Genomic DNA, 19214 nt, shown 5'->3' with positions numbered 1-19214 from the left:
GTCCTTTGCCAGGTTGAGGAAGTTCCTTCTTTTCTTTGTTTGTTGTTGAGTGTTATCATGAGGAGGTGTTGGATTTAATAAAATGCTTTTCTGTTAAAAAAAAATTAGTTTCTGAAAATAGATGAAAAAATTCCAGAAAATTCAAATAAATATATAATGAGAAGTCTGATATTTCCCCCAAAAGTTCTCTAGCTCTCCTTTATATTTCCTATAGGAAATATATATATATATAAAATAACCTTGTATATATATTTAATATATGTATTAAAAAGCACTTCAGAACAAAGGATAGTTCTCTAACTCAGCTACTTGATATAGTTCATGAGCAACTATATAAAAGATAATTTAGATTTTCATTTTTTTGCATTTTTAGGTTAAAAATTATTTCAGCAATGTTCTTAGAACCTCTTTTTCTTGTATTTGTGTACAAGGTGTTTTTTTCAGATTATTTGGTATTTTTCAAGGATTTAAGAAAATTATTCTTTGCACTGGTGAATTTTAGAAAGTGAAATGAAGTATTTTATCTTCTTAGGTTTATAAAATTTGGTAACATAAGCAGAAAAGTCTCTTATTTCTTTTATATAGTTGATTTCTTCCAAAATACGCTGATTCTGAAGTTACATTTCAGTCTAATTGCTAGATTGAAAATACCCGTTAATGTGTCTGAAATGTCATTTTTTATAAACTTTTGTGCTTTACTGCATCTGAAAATGAAAAACTCCATAAAACTTAGAGATTTTCATATATAGTTTCTTTCTTCAAATCCCACAACTATTTGACTAAATCTAAGATTTCATAAATATAAACATAATATTTTCAAGTTTTCCACGGTTAAGTTACACTGTAGATACATGATCCCATAATCTCAGTTTCTGAATCTCTAGTTACATAATGACTACAGTTAGTGGAATAGACACTAAAACTTTTTTTTCAGATTGCAGTTTAGAAATAGAATGATTTTGTGGGCATTCAATATTCTAGTATTTTCAAGAGTAGAGAAAATTACTTGGATATTATATACTGAGAGTGAGGCTTCACCTAATATATTCAGATAATTGCAACAAGTTTTTTTTTCTGCACCTAATTTGCTTTAATCATCCAGTCTGCTGTTCTTAGAGCTACAATCCAATACTGAATTTTGCTGAAATTGCTCGTGTGACAATCATAGGCATGTCAGACCAACTTAGGCCATGTTAAATTCATTAGTCTTATTATTTACTTTATATTTTATGAAAACTATAATGCCTAACCTGGATGTCTAGTAGAGGTTTCCTTTCTTTTCTACCCTATTTCCTTTCTCACCCTACTTTACCATGTCAATATTCACCATGAAGAAAACTTAGGGTATAATGAAATCTGAAAAATAAGACCTACTCTTTTCTGATTTTATATGCCATTTGTGGAAAGCAGACAATAATCAGTGTAGTCATGAAGTCATAAATATAATACCATCTCTATAATAAAACTTGCCTAAAACTATGATCTATCTCACTTTTGAAGGATTTTAAGAATGGTCTCTCATTATCATTCTTAATCACAACTTCTTTGAAAAGTGATTTGATGCATCTGTTAGGCACCAGACAATTATGCATCTTTGTGAGCCAGATTTTTGGTCTGCTGGAAATTTATACCCTATGTGAGCGCAAATGATACCTGCTGAAACATATTTATTGTAGTATTATTTAAACTAGCAAAACTTGTATACAATAAAATTGCCTACAGTGGAGTGGTTTTGGTGGCCCATGCTTTTTCAATTTGATGACATTAAAGAGCCATTAAAAATGGTAGTCATGCAAATTATAATACAATGCCTATATCTATGATAAAATGCTTAATGTTTGATACAGAATCAAAACAGAACTTATTCCTGTTCACAACTGTGAAACTATTCGTATAGGGAAGAGAATATGAAAATTGGAGACTGTTACAGATGGATGACAGGTAGCTTTTCTCTCTTTTGTCCCTCTTCTCCTTCTTTCCCTATTGCTCCCCATCCCTTCCTTCTTTCCTTCTCTTGTTTTTATCTCTAGAATTATTAAATATTATTTGCAAAATACATAAATTAGAGGAAAATTGATATATCATATTTCTCTCAAGATATGTTATCCAAAAAAATTTCTGTTTTGTCTACATATGGATACATAATAGATTTGCTTTATAATATCAGATAGTGGCAATCTTTCACCTGAAATATTGAATATTAAGATAAACACACAAATATTATTGTTTTAATTACTCATGTAATTGTCTTTACTTTTTATGCCAGTATCTTTGGATTAACATAAAGGAAACAGGCAACTGTATAAACATTCAGAACAAACAATTGATCAAATTTGCTAAATTAACTGTTTCAAAGACTACATAATACCAAATTAAACTGGATAATATAGTAAATCCAATTAGCAAAAATTGGTTTCAGAGACCATATTTAACATCAATACATATTTTCCAGGTCAAGCAGGATGTTTTTGATCCAGGAACTGTGAAAAAAATATTTTGAAGGCTAGATTCCAAACATCTGTATCATGTCTTATGTTAAAATCTTCTAATTCTCTATGACTTTTTGTAATATCATTAGAAATCTCCAATTTAGAGACAGGGATGGTAGAAAAGGGATACTTGATAAGACAGCCAAAGTCCTGAGTTCCAAACCCAGTCGGGCACACACTCTGTCATTGACCTTGGACAACTTATTACATCTCTCTGAAACTTGTGTTCTTCAATTGTGAAGTCAAAGAGATAGGCTATAATCTCTTTTAGGATTTGAGATCACAATATTCACCAATAGGACTTCAAAACTAAAGGCCATATTTGGACCTGCTCTTTCACATAAATGGAGTAGATGGTGACCTACTTAGTTCACAGAAAGGACTCTGGGCCAAAAAATATCTGTCTTTATAGTCTTAGAAACTAAAAGTTCCTTAAGGATGTCAGCTGAATTAAGGTATATTATTTCTGAGAATATTCATTTGCTAAATTTTAGCAGATATGAGTTTCCTGGTTAACCTCTCATCTTTTTTCCTCAGTAGGAACTGGGGCTCTTCGATCCCAATAGATTTGGTTGGTAAACAGAGTCTCAAAATATATAGCATTGGCAGGCTCATGGCAGTCTGTGTATGTTTGGGGAAATGGAATTTAATAGGAAATATGATTGGAAAGAAATAGAAACAACAAGACAGCACAATTATTTCAAAATATTGCATTCTACCAGCCCTTTTCGGTCTAAGAGAAAAGTGAGCAAGGAATCCTAGTGGTTTTGAGGGACAGCCTCTGAGCAGATCATATTAACAGAAGTGAATTATAAATTTTGTAAACGTTAAAGCAATCTCAGACTTTCAAAGAAAGAAAGATATACTTAATTAGGTAAATTGTCTCCAAAATAAAGTCACACATTATTCTGTTATGGGCCAGAGTAATTGCCCTTTGTTTGTTTGTTTGTTTGTTTTCCCCAGCCCAAGATAATATATCTCTTTCAATCCTTCTGAATACATTTTATTTCCAAATTGCATGAAATTTTGTTGTAGAAACATTCCCACAATTTGCTTTCTTCCAATTTGGCTCCCTTGTAAAGCAAACAGCCCATTTTACCTTAAATGACTGTAATAGTAAATGCCTGGTTGGCAATGAAGAACAGCTTGTTAATATGAGAAGGTAGCAATTATTTCCCAGTTGAAAAGGGGTCTTACTATGTTCTTTTTCTGATGATCCACTGGTAAAGTTCCTAAGAACTCTGGTAGAAATAACATATTATTAGAAATTTTTCTTGCTTTTCCCAACAGATTCACATGAAAGTATTACCTGGGCATGCTGGAATCAAAAAACTCACTAAGCTTTTAGGAATTAATTCTCGCTATTCATGCTTTCATTTTCTATGTATAATCTCTGTCTAATTTTTAATAAGTTCAACTGAAAATCAAACTGCAAAGTCAACCGGAAACTGGAATTTCCATTCACTAGGAAAGGTTGCGCAAGAAAATATGAATTGCCTTTAGTGTTTCCAGCACTATTAACTTTTATTGGGGGAGAAAAAATGCTAATAATGTAAAATTCTATCACCCATCAGCTATTCTGTCTAAATAGAGGCATAGAGGTTAAGTTTTGTCAATTAAACTTTATTGGCTTTCCTCATAGTTGATTCAAATAATTCAGCAAGACTTGTGAAGTTTATAAATTTTAACAGGTAGTTGTATTATCTTCTAAGTTTTCATCTTCATATACAACAGCTCAAGTAATAATTTACAGAGAAGAAAATAAATAGTAATAGACTGTAACAGTTAAGAATTGTATCTAGGTGTTTGAAGGATTATATTTTATAGAAAGCTATTTGTATCAAGTTTATAAAAGGCAACTTTCAAAACTGTATAATGCAATAATTTCATATTTCAAAATATATATGCATACAAAATATGCATAAATACATAAAATAAAACTACCAATAATTTCATCCCATATATATGCACAAAATATCCATTCTAAAATTTTGCATTCTAAAATTTCTGTATTAAAAGTGTATCCGTGTTGTAATAAAAATGAACAGTAAAAATTATCTTCTTAAAACTAAAATCATTACAATGTTTGTGAATTTTTACAGGTATTTTACATTTCAATACATATAGTATAATCTTGAATAAATTAATCGAACACATTAAAAAAAGAAAAAAAATGTTCACTCACAAATCGAAATAGTGTTTATTACTCCTGTAACTTTCTAACATGCACTATTGCATGTACTTCTTTTCAAATAAACTTTGCATTTAAATTCTAATAAAAATTATTCCTTTTTTAAAAAGGTATTTTAATTGGAAATAATTTCAAACTTGTAGAAACATCGCAAGAATAAGAATAGTATATTGAATACTAAAATACCCTTTACCCAGATTTACCTGTTGATAACATATAGCCCTATTTGCTTTATAAGTTTCTCTCTATCCTCCTCTCCTTTCCCCCTGAACTACATGAAAGTAGGCTGTATACACTATGTCCCTTTACTTCTAAATACTTAAGTGTATATTTCATCAGGATAAAAATATTATCTTACATAACCACAGAATAGTTATTAACTTTAGTTAGTTTAACTTTTATCCAGTACTTTTCATCTACAGCCTGAATTCAAATTTTGTTGATTGGCTCAATGATGATCCTTATACACACTGAACTGTGGTATCTCACTGTTAGGAAGCTGAGCCTCATTCATTTGGAATATTATGATAAAGACAATAAGATGAAAGTTTCTGTAGTGTCTACAATGAAGATGTTGAAAATGGTGCCCACCGTATTCCAGGGTGTTGCCTTTATGAGGATCCACAGTAGAAATATCCGTGCACACTGAGAAGCTTTGATGTTTATTTTGGCTACCAAGGAAATTAAAGCCAGAATTAGGTGACAAGTCTGACAGGGATGTATGGTTTGTTTTTCTTTGTGCTATCACCATAACTTGTTTTCTCTTTCTTTTTGTTAAGTTTTTTTTTATCTAATACTTTACCCTTTAATACTGGTTTAGAGCTGCCTCAATTCCCTCTGGAACAAAATTGGATATAAGTAAACAAATAAATAAACCAAATACATACATACATACATACACATGTACATAACTGGATGAAGGAAATGCCACACATGTAATTCAGACTCAAGACGAATACGTCTCCGTGTCCTAACCACATGTCTGTGGGGGTAGCATCTTCCCACATACTGCTTTCTCCATCAGCTGCTCACATTTCCATCAGAGAATCAAGTACCATAATCACATTTTCTCTGAAGGCTGTCTCTCTGACTCTCTTAGCAACTCCAAGATTCCCGGCATCCCAATCAAGTATCTCATTTCAGCCGACTGTTGCCAACTCTAAGAAGGCACACACAGGTGACGCTTAGATGTGGGACATAGCAAATCCTCTCCACAGTTTGACAGTAAAGAAGGTTTTGTGGCATTTGTTTTGCTAAATGTAATTCCTTTTCATGTCTCAGGTCCCTTCTAAGCTATTCCATGAAGACTAAAGTACTCATATGTAAACCAATTACAGGAAGTGGAGACATTTCAGGCTTTCAAAACAATGGCTTTTGTTTTCCATTTTGAAATCTTTTGGTCAAAATCCTAAATGGAGCTGATTCAATCCAGAACACTCTGGCAGTGAAAAATCAGACACTGCTGGAACAGGTAAAGAAAAATGGTATTTAGAAAAGATTTCCTTTCCAAACAACCAATTTCCTTACAGGTGAGGGGCTGTTCCATGTGTGGGAAGTTCCACGCTGACCTACATAGTGTTGTCTCTATGGAAAAAATAGGAGATTTGAATGGTTTTATTGACTTTTTACTTGTGAATGAATTTGACGGCTTAGCAAATATAACCACACTCATGACCTTTCCCCATTTTCGCAGCAACCCTGTGAGAAAACTACAACATGAATTATGATTCCTACTTTGTAGATGAGAAAATTGTGACCCAGTGAGTTTAAAGCTGTCCAAGATTAGGAAAGGTCTGCCTGCACTTAATTTGTTCTATTGCAAGCCCCAAACCAATCTCATAACTTACTTATTTTACTGATGGCATTATTACATTTTTGGTCTTCCAGGAAAAAAACAAAAAACAAAACCTTAGATTAATCTTCAACTTTTCCTTCTTTGGAACTCTCTACACTTTGTGAAGAAGCCAAGCCCTGTTGTCTCTGCCTCCCAAATGTCCCTGCCATCTGTTCCTGCCTTCTGTTACTTCATTACCCTCTGATTACTATTGCCTTGTTACAGTGGCTCTAAATTACAGTAACCATTTTCTAACTAGTCATCCTGCTACCAGCTTTTCTGATTCCAATGCAAACCTGCTGCCAGAGTGGTCTTTTTAACTTAACAACAAATAATCATGACCTTTCCTGCTTTAGAATTCGTACTAGATTTTTACTGAAAGTAAAAAGCAGATTTCTTAAGCTGCCAAGCAGAGCCATCAACTAATTTTATTGATTTTATTTATAATTTTATTTTTCACTATGCATATATTCTCAACCTGTAACGTTTATTACAAAAACCGTATTGAACTTGCTATTCCAAAAGCATTATGCATTCTTTAGCTGTTGGATCTTTACTCAAGTTACTCATGCCATTCCCAAACCCCATCCTTAAGGATTTAGCCTAAACATACCTCCCGCATAACATCTCCTATATTTCTCCAGCTGGAATTCATCTCCTTCTTTCACATACTTGCATGACTCTTAGTTCAACTCCTATTTTAACATTCCCTGGGATCCAAACTTTTAATAATTATTTCTATATGTCTGTCTTTCATACCAGACTACAAATTCTGTAAGGACCTGAGACCCGAGTCTATTTTTTATCTTTGTAATTCTCTACATCCACTTCAGTGCTTTGCATTAATTAGTGTACAATAAATATTTGCCAAGTTAATTTACTTCAGATTGTTAGGATTTGGATTAAGCCATTGCCTCTGTTTATATTAAAGCGAGGATGTCACCTGAAAGAAGCAATATATTCGCCAAGTGCAACCAATTTTCTCTAACTGTGGTTAGGTTGTCAGAACAACAAAAGGCAGAACAACGTTCTGAGAGACTGGAAGACGAAACAGGCAAATTAGAGCTGGAAAGGTTTTTGTGTCAGTGGCATTTTTGGATGGCTCAGGATAGGAAAAGAGGGGCTAAAAAGAGATACAGAAGCCTACAGGGGAAGTATTATGTAAAGAAGTGTGGGAGGGAAGGACAGAAGGAAGTTAGCAATTTTTTTGTAAGTGTCAATCTTTTATCAGACACTTTATCTTAGGTTTGTATTCGACCCCCACATTGCCGTGAAGAGAAGGTATTCTTATGCCAACTACATATTTATGTATTAATAGAGAGATTGAAACTCAAAGAGGTTTAGTGACTATGAACCCAGGTACATCTGCTTCTACAGCCTTTGTTCTCTGCCATGTTGACTTGGATAAAACAGATGCCTGGCAGAGGAAGAGCAGACGTGCTCAAAAGGCACAAACAGAGGATGGTGGAAAGGACTACCAGGTGTCAGTGGGAAATTCTGTTTCATTTATGACTCTACCTTTGTTTGTTTTATTTATTTATTTATTTATTGAAGAACAAAAGAAAGTATATTCTGAAAGAAAGAAAGAAACCTCAAAGCAGATTTCAAACATTCAGCTCATTAAGGCTCTGCCCGTTTCCCAAATTAAGCTTTCCCATTTCCACTTATACATTCTACAGCTTGTCCTGGAAATGGGGAGCATGGGGTGGAGAGGAGGTGGACATGGTGAGAGAGGAGGATTTTTTTTATACAACCACTTTCTTTTATGGAATGAACTATGGTGTGAAAATTAGTCTTGCTTTTTTAAGATCATAAATCTGAGTGGGGCATGCTGTCTTGGCAAAAACCAGTAGCAACGTGCCACGTGTTTATTGCCAAAAGCAATAGTATCATGACAGCAGATAATTATGAACAGTGCTAGTGAGCACGGCTGGGAGGAGATGGCTCTGAGAGAGCGAGAGTAGAGGCTCTGGCTGAAACCAATCAGACTCTCAAATCCTTGCCACTGATCTGCCTTGAAGCTCAATCCACTTTTTTCTTTATAAAGAGCAAGAATTTGGGCCGGGCGCAGTGGCTCACGCCTGTAATTCCAGCACTTTGGGAGGCTGAGGCGGGCGGATCACAAGGTCAGGAGATCGAGACCATCCTGGCTAACATGGTGAAACCCCGTCTCTACTAAACATACAAAAAAAAATTAGCCAGGCGTGGTGGTGGGCGCCTGTGGTCCCAGTTACTCAGGAGGCTGAGGCAGGGGAATGGTGTAAACTCGGGAGGTGGAGCTTATAGTGAGCCGAGATCACGACACTGCACTCCAGTCTGGGTGACAGAGCGAGACTCCCTCAAAAAAAAAAAAAGCAAGCAAAGAGTTGTCTGGAGAGAAGAAATCTCTTGAGAATTTGGAAACCAGAGATGAACTGGTGATCAAGGGTGAGGGGGTATTTTATTTTTAATGCTGAGCTCAAAGCATCTTTATACTCCCAAACCTGTAAAACGTGTTGGCATTCCAGTGCAGGTTCCTGAGGACCCTTATTATTTAGAATCTTTCATCCAATTTTCTCTCATGATTTCCAGTGGACACATTTTATTAGGTGCAATAGCTGGACCCTGCTGTCTCTTTCTTTTGGTCTGGAGTCAGCTTATGAATGAGGGCAATTCAACCTCCACATGGTCGGGAGAAAAAAAAATCTAATGAATTCAGGCTGTGAGGGAAAATTCTGGGTCTCCCTTTCATGGGGAAGAGAGAAGAAAAGAGGCAGTCAGTCTGCTACCTGGCAGTCGTCTGGAAGCAGGGTGCCGTCTGGACGTAGTGTTTCCTGCTGGAGTTAAACAGGCCCTCTGTTACATAAGACCCTGCTGGCATTGCTCTCAGGCCACACCCCAGCCCTGCTCTCAGGAGCTATTGCCTTGATGCTTCAGTGCTTACTTCATTTTGACAAACCACTCCTGTTTACAAGACTGCTTTTTATCTGAACCTATGCCCTTCCTGGAGCATATTCCTTTAAGAGTAAATGAGGCTTAGCCACCACCAGAACATTCGTTGATTTAGCCTCATCGGGGATTTCAACGTTCTAGCAAGTGAATTGCCCACATAAATCACGATTAACCATTTGATCTGTAGGGGAAAATATTCATTCAGAGAAGACCGAGGTCTTCCTTTAAAGGCATTACCCACTTTCTTCTTAGAACATTTGGAATGTAATTCATTGCTCTCCTTCATGACCTGAGGTCATAGTTAAAACATTGATTTATTACCCTGTGTGATACAATGATTTCCTAAGACAGAAATGAGAGGCAAACTATTTAGTAATGGCAAGTAATAGAACTAACCAATCAGATTGGATGATGGCCATGAATAACCCATTTGGTCTAATTAGTGAGCCCTTGGAGGTGATCAGCTCTGTCTTTGGGGATTAGTGACGTCGAACTTAATGTTTCCTTCTCACTGACATTTATCAAATATCTACTTATCTAACCAATTTAATCCTCAAATGACATTATGGTACAGGTGAAAATATTTACATTTTATAGAAGAAAAAAAGGCTTAGAAAGACCAAGCATCTTGCCTAATATCATACCACAGCTAAGGCACAAGACCAATATTTGGACATTCCTTACCTGCTTGAATCAACGTCACCTCCAATACACTGCCTCATTCATTCCTCTTGCTCCTAGTTGTCTGCTGTAGAGAAACTGCCTGTTAAGCATATTAAATAAGTAGTCTCGTTTGCATACCACGCAGTTCTCTTTCCTTTACTGTTTCAATAAATAAGCATTCATTGAATGCCTACCATGTGCTAGGCACAGAAAAATCAAATGGCCCATACAGTGAATAAACCCTGACCTCTCGCTTAATTAGCACCATATTTAATATCCAACTTACTCATATAATCTTTAACACTTTTACCAAATATGAATGGTGCAATCTCTTCTACAAGGCAAGATTGTTAACTTTTGGCCTAACAAAGATCTTTCAACTTTTATTTTCAATTTCATGTTTGGTGATGAGACAATTGGAAGTCTAATCTTAGCGTAACAGATTATCGGTAAAAGTTCTCCTTTGCTTCCGCCCACCTGCCTGATACCCCTCCCCAACCTATAACACATGACTAAGGAGAACCTGCAGAGCAATTTATATCCACTGGTACCAGTAGAGGGAAGAAGAAAAAGTCTCTCTTCATTTTCATTCATTCCACATATATTAATTGAATGCCTACTACATGTCAGAAACTCTTCTGGGAACTTATCTTAATGTTTGTTTTAAGTCTTTTGTGCTACCCAATCACAGATTCGAAGCAGCCTTCGTGCTTTTGTACTTCATATGCCTGCCTCGAGCCTTTCCCCAGTGATAGCCAAGAGCAACATGAAGTCTTTGAAACAGGGTTTACAGCCTTGTTTTTCTGTTACTAATATAGCATGCTGTTCTCATCATTGGTCTGATTTGGCTACTGACATGGTGACATGCTGGAATGTTTCCTCAGGGATCCAACAGTAAAAAGGAAGCAACAACAACAAAAAAGCACAAAGAGTTCAGAACAAGTAGGTGCCTTCCAGTAAAGTCTACATGAAGGAATTGACTTCCTTGAGTGCCTTAAAAACCAAGTGTTTGCACTATATATAGGACAGGTAAGGATATTTTCTCAAAAATATCAGGAGAGAATCCTGGGAAGAACATGAAGCTGACTCTGTTACTCCTTCCTTTAGCACTCGAGGATTCCTCACCATTTTGGGGGGCAGATACAAATGCCTGAGTATGACATGTGAGACCTTTATAATTCCATAACTGTTTATACTTTCATAATCAGCTCAAGAATTACCTTTTCCAAGCGAAGTTTCTGGATAAACCTGCTCCAATAAAAAACTAGCCAGCCTTTCTTTGTGACCTTACTCTTCTATTCAATAACACTATTCATAGTAAAATTCAATATTGATTCAGCATGTAGGCTTCACAGTCTCGGATTGAAGCCTGACTTCTATACTTCATTTTCTGACTTTCAGCAAATTTTTTGACATCTTTGTGTCTCAGTTTGTCAGTAGAATGAGAATAATAATCATCATCACATCTTTCTAAGGGCATTTTTAAAATAAGAATCAAATGAAATAATATGGATAAAGTGGCTATCACAGTATGTGAAACATAGCCTTCAAAAACATGATTCCTTATTACAATTGCATGTCTACTACTCAGTGAGTTCTTCCAATGCAAAATCTGTGGCACTTAAATTTGTATTTAGTGCCTAATGATGTTCTTATTTATTTAATGTACAAAAGCTTCGCAGAGTAGGAAACAATTAATTATGGCCTATATTAGTTAGGCTAACACCAAACAATAACAAAACGAGAAAAAAATACACGTTAATTTCTTGTCTCTGTAACATTTCTAACACGTGTTTCTGATGATCATGTACCTCGCCTCAAAAATGTGATACAGAAACTCAGAATCCTCTCATCCTGTTGGTTCCTCATTTTCAACATATAGTTTCCAAGACCATCATACTTGTCTGTCTGTAGATAATCAGAGGAAAAAATGTGGGAAAGGCACACTTAATCTTGACCACACTGGCCCAGAAAGAAAATACCTCACTTCTGTTGACATTCCACTGTAAAAACCATGACCTTTGCCACACAACTCTATGCCATGCAATAGGTAGGCAAGCATCCGTTTCTAATAGCCCTTGAAGAATGTTAGGAATTTGATGGAAAGAAGATGACAGGGAATGCTACTCCTGGGAAAAAAAAAAGAAGGTGAATAATGGGCAAAGCGAAGTTTAGGATTATAGAATCAACACGTTTCACATTTCAATGGAAATGCAGGGTACATGATGGGGAAGATAAGAGATAAGAGTGGGAGGCTGAACTCAGTCTGCACACCTTATTATAATTGTTCACTTCACATCATACACAGCCAAGGGCTCTTCACTTCCTGAGCTTGACTTTACATACTGCCTCACACTTCAGTGTAAAATTAGCAAATGTGAAAGTACCTGAGCTTATTAGATAATGACTAATAGTGATCATTTTAAGCACAGTTGTCAGATTCGACAAATAAAAATATAGGACATCAGTTAAGTTTGTATTTAGGGCAAAAACCATTTTTATAGTATGAATAAGCCCCATGAGATATTTGGGACATATATATATTAAATATGTGTTGTTTATCTAAAATTAAAATTCAACTGGGTGCCCTGTATGTTATTGGGGCAACTCTGTTTTTTTTTAAGGGCAAGAGAAGGATCTAAATAATTGCCCTCTTAGTAATAATTGCAATTCTCTGTACTTTTGGTAAAATTATAGAAATTTTCCCTTTCCTTGTCACATTTTTTTCTTTCAAGTTCTGCACCAAAAATTATTATCTGACAATAGTCATTCTTTCGAGTGGCTTCAAAAGGTAAAAAACAGAAATGCGTTATGCAGAATCACAGTTGGTTCTGTGATGGGACCATTATATGATGAGACTGCAAGCAGAAACTACACATTTATCGTCAGTTATTTTCCATGGTATCTACCCTTTTAACAGTTAATACTGATGACTAGCTATAGAGGTTCTTCAACTCATGTAGCCCATCAACTAGATAAACGTATTGATTCCGAACCATTTTTTTTTTAGGAAGGTTCTGTTTTGCTTTTAGACCAGGCTGTACCTCTAATACTAACCAGTTGTCTTGTAAATATATAGTGATAATAAAGCAATGTTAATGTAGCAATAGTCGTTGTGGTAGTCGGAATAACACCTTTATTGATCACTTCCTTTAGGGTAGCTATTTTTACAATTGTTTCATATGAATTATTTAAGCTTAATAAACTTTGCTACACAGAGGTTAACTAACTTGCCCAAGTCTGAACAGCTAGTAAGTGGAGAAGCCAGAACCACCGGATTGAGGATTGGTGTTAACCATCATAGTAGTTGGCTGCAATAGTGAAAACTATCTTCCCATTGGGACAATGACTCAAAGCATCAACATCTCCATACTGAAACACCATCCTGGAATGAGTCAAGTGGCATGGGCTCAAAATAATGCCTTTGGCATTTCTTAACTCGTACTTTGGGTAGCCTGTTTGACTTCTCTGTACTTTAGTTTCTTTATCTGTGAAAGGAAATGATAATGTCTACTTTATAGAGTTATAGTATAAAATTAAGTGCATTTTATGCAAGGAATAAATAAATAGTAACTGATATTATTATGAATATTCATTACATTCAAACAGGTTTACACAGAATTTTCTTGTCCTTATAGAAATGAAGTCCCAATGTTCACATGTAGATAAGGAATAACAACAAATCTCTGCTATTTCTCTACTTCCTGTTCCTTCTATTAGTTTAATTAATATCTTTAATGTTTGCTTTGAACAAGTGATAGATGAAGAGCAACAGACATCACTGTGAAAAATACAGAATATAGAAAATTAAAAGCTAAGTGCTTGTCAATGGTTGGTTAGTACCAAAACATCATTATTTTATTTTTTATTTTATTTTCTAATGGAAGGGTTATATCTGTCTTTTCTCATAATGACTTAGGTACTTGTTCCTACCAAACAAGTTAAAAAAAGAATGCCATTGAAAATAAAATACTGAAATGTTGACATCACACTCAAATTATTACTTGGCATCTACTCTTTGCTCTTGGAACAAAGACTGTATACATGCTGGTCTTTGCACTTTTAGTTATACTATTCTCCTTGTGTCACCTCTTTCTACTTATCCACCCTTTAGCCTAGTTACTGCTTCAAGTTTCACCCCATAGACCTACGGATAAAGATGATGACCATCTCTGAATACCCAATCTTTTCTGACCAATCCCTTTTCCATACTCAGGTAGACTTAGAGCCCATCCAATAATTTGAAAGTTGGCATCTTATTATTGTGTAAAATCCATAAAAATAAAGCTTATCAGAAGAAAGAACATAAAATTGAGAACCTGAGCTTCTGTTGTTCCACTTCCTGAGAATTGAATGAGGTCTATCGTATTGATCTTCCCCACAACTAGTACTGATAGATTGGAGACATTTCATAAATGTTTGTTCGATTAATGATTATAATTTAGGTAACTAATGTGTGACAGTGGCTGACACATAGTAGATGCCCAGAGATCTTAATTTATTTCCCATTTTTATTATAACCATGCTTCTTCCATGCTACACAAGTTCATGGATTCCTAATTAAGTGGTGAGAGCTTGCCTCTGCATAGGCTTCCAATTAGAGTAGCTCTGCAATCAAAAAACTGAATATCTAAAATTCTACTTTTAACTGATTTAACAAGCTGTGGTCAAATAACTAGGACTGTTAGATATTAACAATCTGACAAAATGAGTAGCATGTTGTTTTTTCAGGGATATAGTTTCTTAAGGGATGTGGCATATTGTGGCATTTTTCAAAGATAACCATCTCAAACATTCTTCTTACAATGTAATATTGATAGACCTCCATCATGAGGCAGGATTTTTACCCTCTCTCCACCCCTCCCCTCAAACCTGGATGGACCCTCATAATTGCCTCAACTAATAGTGGATGCCAGAAGTGATGCTATGTCTTCCTAGCCTGGCTCTGACCTTTCTGGGACATGTGTCTTCAGAACTTTAAGTCAACGTGTAAAAATTCAGCTACCCTCAAGCCCCCATACTGGGGAGAACATGGGAAGACACCCCATAGAGTTACAGATGCCCAAGGAGTCCCAGATGAGTCAGCCTACAGTCCTCTCAGATCAGACATCAGAACATGTGAGGGAGGAAGTCTTCAGTATGATCCTGGTCCTCGCCATTGTCTCTTTGCAACCTCATTAGAGACCCCAAGTCAGAAGGCCCATATTGGCTTCTCTTAGATTCCTGACCCATAGAATTGTGAGAAACAGAAAATGATTATTATTGTTTCAAGCCACCAAGTTTTAGAATGATTGTTGCACTGCCATGGAAACAAGCAGGGCAATTGGGGAAAAAAGTTAGTCTAATTAGGTTTAAATTGCAAGACAGATGAGCCATGTCTTAGAACATTCCATCCTTCCATCTCAGTGATCACTGTGAGGGTAAGGCAGAGACTGCCCAGTCTATGAGGTTTCCATTGATTCCTGGGGTTGTGGCAACTGAAGTGGTCTAAGACAATTTTGTCCTGAAAACCTCGTGGCTCTGGAAGAATAAAATATACTTCTTCTTAATAGTTTTTCCAGTAATTAAAGTTTTATTTCCACATCCGTTTTAGTAAGTGTAAAAATACATTTCAAATCACTCTTTCCTTCAAAGTGGGAAAAGAAGGTGGGGGTTGTGGGGGAAGCAGAGCCTATATGTCTCCAAATAAATGCAATTACCAGCCCTGCCTTCACCGAGGTCATACACCTATACTGTGGAGGGCATGGGATGGTGGAGGGAGATTTTCACATCTGGATTTCATCAACCCATATTGGTTATAACTTGCAGACTGCAATTTCTTTGCCAATTTTTTTTGTCATTAATCCCTTGGTAGCATAAAAAGAAAAAAAAAGGTTCTAGACTCTTCATAAACTGCAACTGGGCAATAGCTGTTGTGCACAATAGTCAGCCCAGACTTGCTAAATGTTAACAAAACTTCCCCCTCACTGCCACTAAGGTGAAACAAAATGTGAGGTCTACACAAGTAGAAATAGGTAAATAGCATAATTTTGCTTCTGTCCATCAGTGATGGGACTGAAAACAAAATGTGCAAATCCTACCGGGACTGAGAGCAAGAAACCCACACAGTCCGTGAGTGTAAAAGGTGTTGAATGGTCACTGAGTCCTTCTGGAATTGCTCCAGAGGAAATGGTTTCCTGAGGCCTTGTTCTGGCAGGGTAGAAACAGCATTGCTGATAGATGATTGTTAGGTTTATAAACAAGAGAAAGTATTTAAGAAGGCAAATGCAGGAACATTTTTTTTTCCTTTGTGTTTTACCCTGCCAGTAAGTAGAATCAGAAAAAGAGAAATTATAATTCCCAAATGTAACTTGGGCTTTTCCATCAGGAAGTGGCATGGACTTTATGAATCCAAGGGCAGAGTGAAATGATGAATAAATAAAAATGGGAACTTACTTTCTGCCTTTGGCTCCAATGAATAAAGATCTTTGGTGTATGATTGGTTTGGTTAAAACCCTTTTAAGCACCCTAAACTGTTTTTGGATTAGATGACCAAGTACTTTATAATGTGTTAGTGCCTGATGCTACCAATTAGGTAATACAATGTTTTCCTTTATCCTTACTTAATTTAGAGTCATGTTTAAGAGAATGGGTCCCAAGCTTATACTCAGATTCCACACCCCCTGACTGCTTGAGCAGGGGTCTCCATTTCTCTGTGCCTCAATTTCCCCATGTTTAAAGCATAAGTAATATTTTGTGAGGTTTAAGAGTGTTTTGCGAGGATCAAGTATAATCAAACAGGTAAGAGCCTGGGACTTAGAGCTCAATAACTTTTAGTTATTATTCTTATGTTCAACTATACCTGCCTGACTTATTATGAACCTACACACAATTTTCTATGTTGGTTTTAGTCTTTTTTAAAAGATTTTCTCCCTATTGAGTAGTGAGTTGACTATTACCGCTTGTAATATATGATCCCACAAGCTGTAGGTGATAATTAACCCTCTCCTTTTCTTCTCCTAAGTCTTAGATGATTTGTCTGGAGTTTAAACAGATCTTTCTTTCACATTTGATCTTACTAACAGCATTTAAAAACTGGTTCTTTTAGCTATGCTGAAATAGACAATACACTGTTGTAATTAACTATAGTCACTGCTGTGCAGTAGAGCACCAGAACTTATTCCTCCTATCTAACTGAAACTTTGTGCCTGTTGACCAATATCTCTCCTTCCCTGTTCACCCCAGCTCCAAAGCCTCTGGCATACCCTCTGCTTCTTGAGTTTGATTTTTTTTTATTCCACATGTAAGTCAGATCATAAGGTATTTGTCTCCTTGAGCCTGGAAGTTTAAATGTTCTCCCCACAAATTGTACATATTTGAAGTGATAAATATGCCAATTAGCCTGATTTGCTCATTTCATAATGTCACATGTATCAAAACATCACATTGTACCCCATAAATATATACAATTACTGTTTGTCAGTTAAAAATACAATTTAAAAACCCGATTCTGAAAACAGAGAAACAAATACAAACCTCTGGATGTGATTGAAGAGATGATTATTAGGCCACAAGCTCCGTGAGGCCAGGGACCATTTTTATTTTGTTTACTATTTTGAAATACATAGAATGCAGCAACATCAGTTTCTCTCTCCATTATTTTTGCTATTATCATTCCAGAATAGGCTGGCTGTCTATAGGAACTGTCAGTCAGGGTTCAGTCAGGAAACAGGTGGCTCTACTCAACATGGACACTTTAAGTAGAAATGAATAAAAGCACTATTTTGAAAGATGTGGGCAAGGTTTAGGGAGCACAGCAAAGTCTAGTGTCTTCCCTAAGGGCCATTGAGAGTGGGGGTGCTGGGACTGCCACTGGCCTAAAGAGACTGGGGCAGAGTAGAGTTACCAGGAGCCAGAAAGAGGGAAGCTGTACAGAGGCAGAGGCCAGAAGGGAGCTGTGTGGAAAACTGGCAGGTAACCATCCAGAGAAATGAATACCTTGCTACACTGTGTTCCTGCCTCTGGTCTCCTGCTGGTGTCCCCCACTGGCAGAGTATAACTAGAAGCCAGAAGGCTAGGGAGCCTATGCTATAGTTGCTTAGGTTTAGGCTCCTAGAGCACAGAGGAGGGAGAAGAAGTGTGGAGCCTAGACCTGGAGAGCAAAGGAGGGACTTCTAGCACAGGATTGAATATTCGGTCACTTCTATGGTAAAGGGATCAGTTCAACAATAAGAGCTAACTATCTTAAATATATATGTTCCCAATACAGGAGCACCCAGATTCATAAAGCAAGTCCTTAGAGACTTACAAAGAGACTTAGACTCCCACACAATAATAATGGGAGACTTCAACACCCCACTGTCAACATTAGACAGATCAATGAGACAGAAAGTTAAAAAGGATATCCAGGAATTGAACTCAACTCTGCACCAAGTGGACCTAACAGACATCTACAGAACTCTCAACCCCAAATCAACAGAATATACATTCTTCTCAGCACCATATCGCACTTATTCCAAAATTGACCACATATTTGGAAGTAAAGCACTCCTCATCAAATGTAAAACAGAACTTTTAACAAACTGTCTCTCAGACCACAGTGCAATCAAACTAGAACTCAAGACTAAGAAACTCAATCAAAACCACTCAACTACATGGAAACTGAACAACCTGCTCCTGAATGAATACGTTATTCAACGTATTTCATTTTCTCAAAATTATTATTTTGAGAGATGTTCCATCAATACAGAATTTATTGAGAGTTTTTAGCATGAAGAGCTGTTGAATTTTGTCAAAGGCCTTTGCTGCATCTATTGAGATAATCATGTGGTTTCAGTCTTTGGTTCTGTTTATATGCTGGATTATGTTTATGAAATCTCTTTCATGTCATACATAATGAAATGAAGGCAGAAATAAAGATGTTTTTCGAAACCAAAGAGAACAAAGATACAACATAACAGAATCTGGGACACATTCAAAGCAGTGTGTAGAGGGAAATTTATAGCACTAAATGCCCACAAGAGAAAGCAAGAAAGATCTAAACCTGACACACTAACATCACAATTAAAAGAACTAGAGAAGCAAGAGCAAACACATTCAAAAGCTAGCAGAAGGCAAGAAATAACTA

At 36.2% G+C, this 19214-nt stretch overlaps 1 protein-coding gene across 3 annotated transcripts in view; it reads left to right on the top strand.

Annotated features, from left to right (window-relative positions):
* Window positions 1-19214, top strand: part of LOC105528112 (cTAGE family member 8-like) — a 241298-nt gene that overhangs the window by 220753 nt on the left and 1331 nt on the right. The gene's annotated exons all lie outside the window — the stretch shown is intronic.

This window comes from Mandrillus leucophaeus, unplaced genomic scaffold (genome assembly GCF_000951045.1).
Source record: "Mandrillus leucophaeus isolate KB7577 unplaced genomic scaffold, Mleu.le_1.0 Scaffold700, whole genome shotgun sequence".
NCBI classification, from domain to species: Eukaryota; Metazoa; Chordata; class Mammalia; order Primates; family Cercopithecidae; genus Mandrillus; species Mandrillus leucophaeus.
This window is presented reverse-complemented; position numbering and strand designations above follow the sequence as displayed.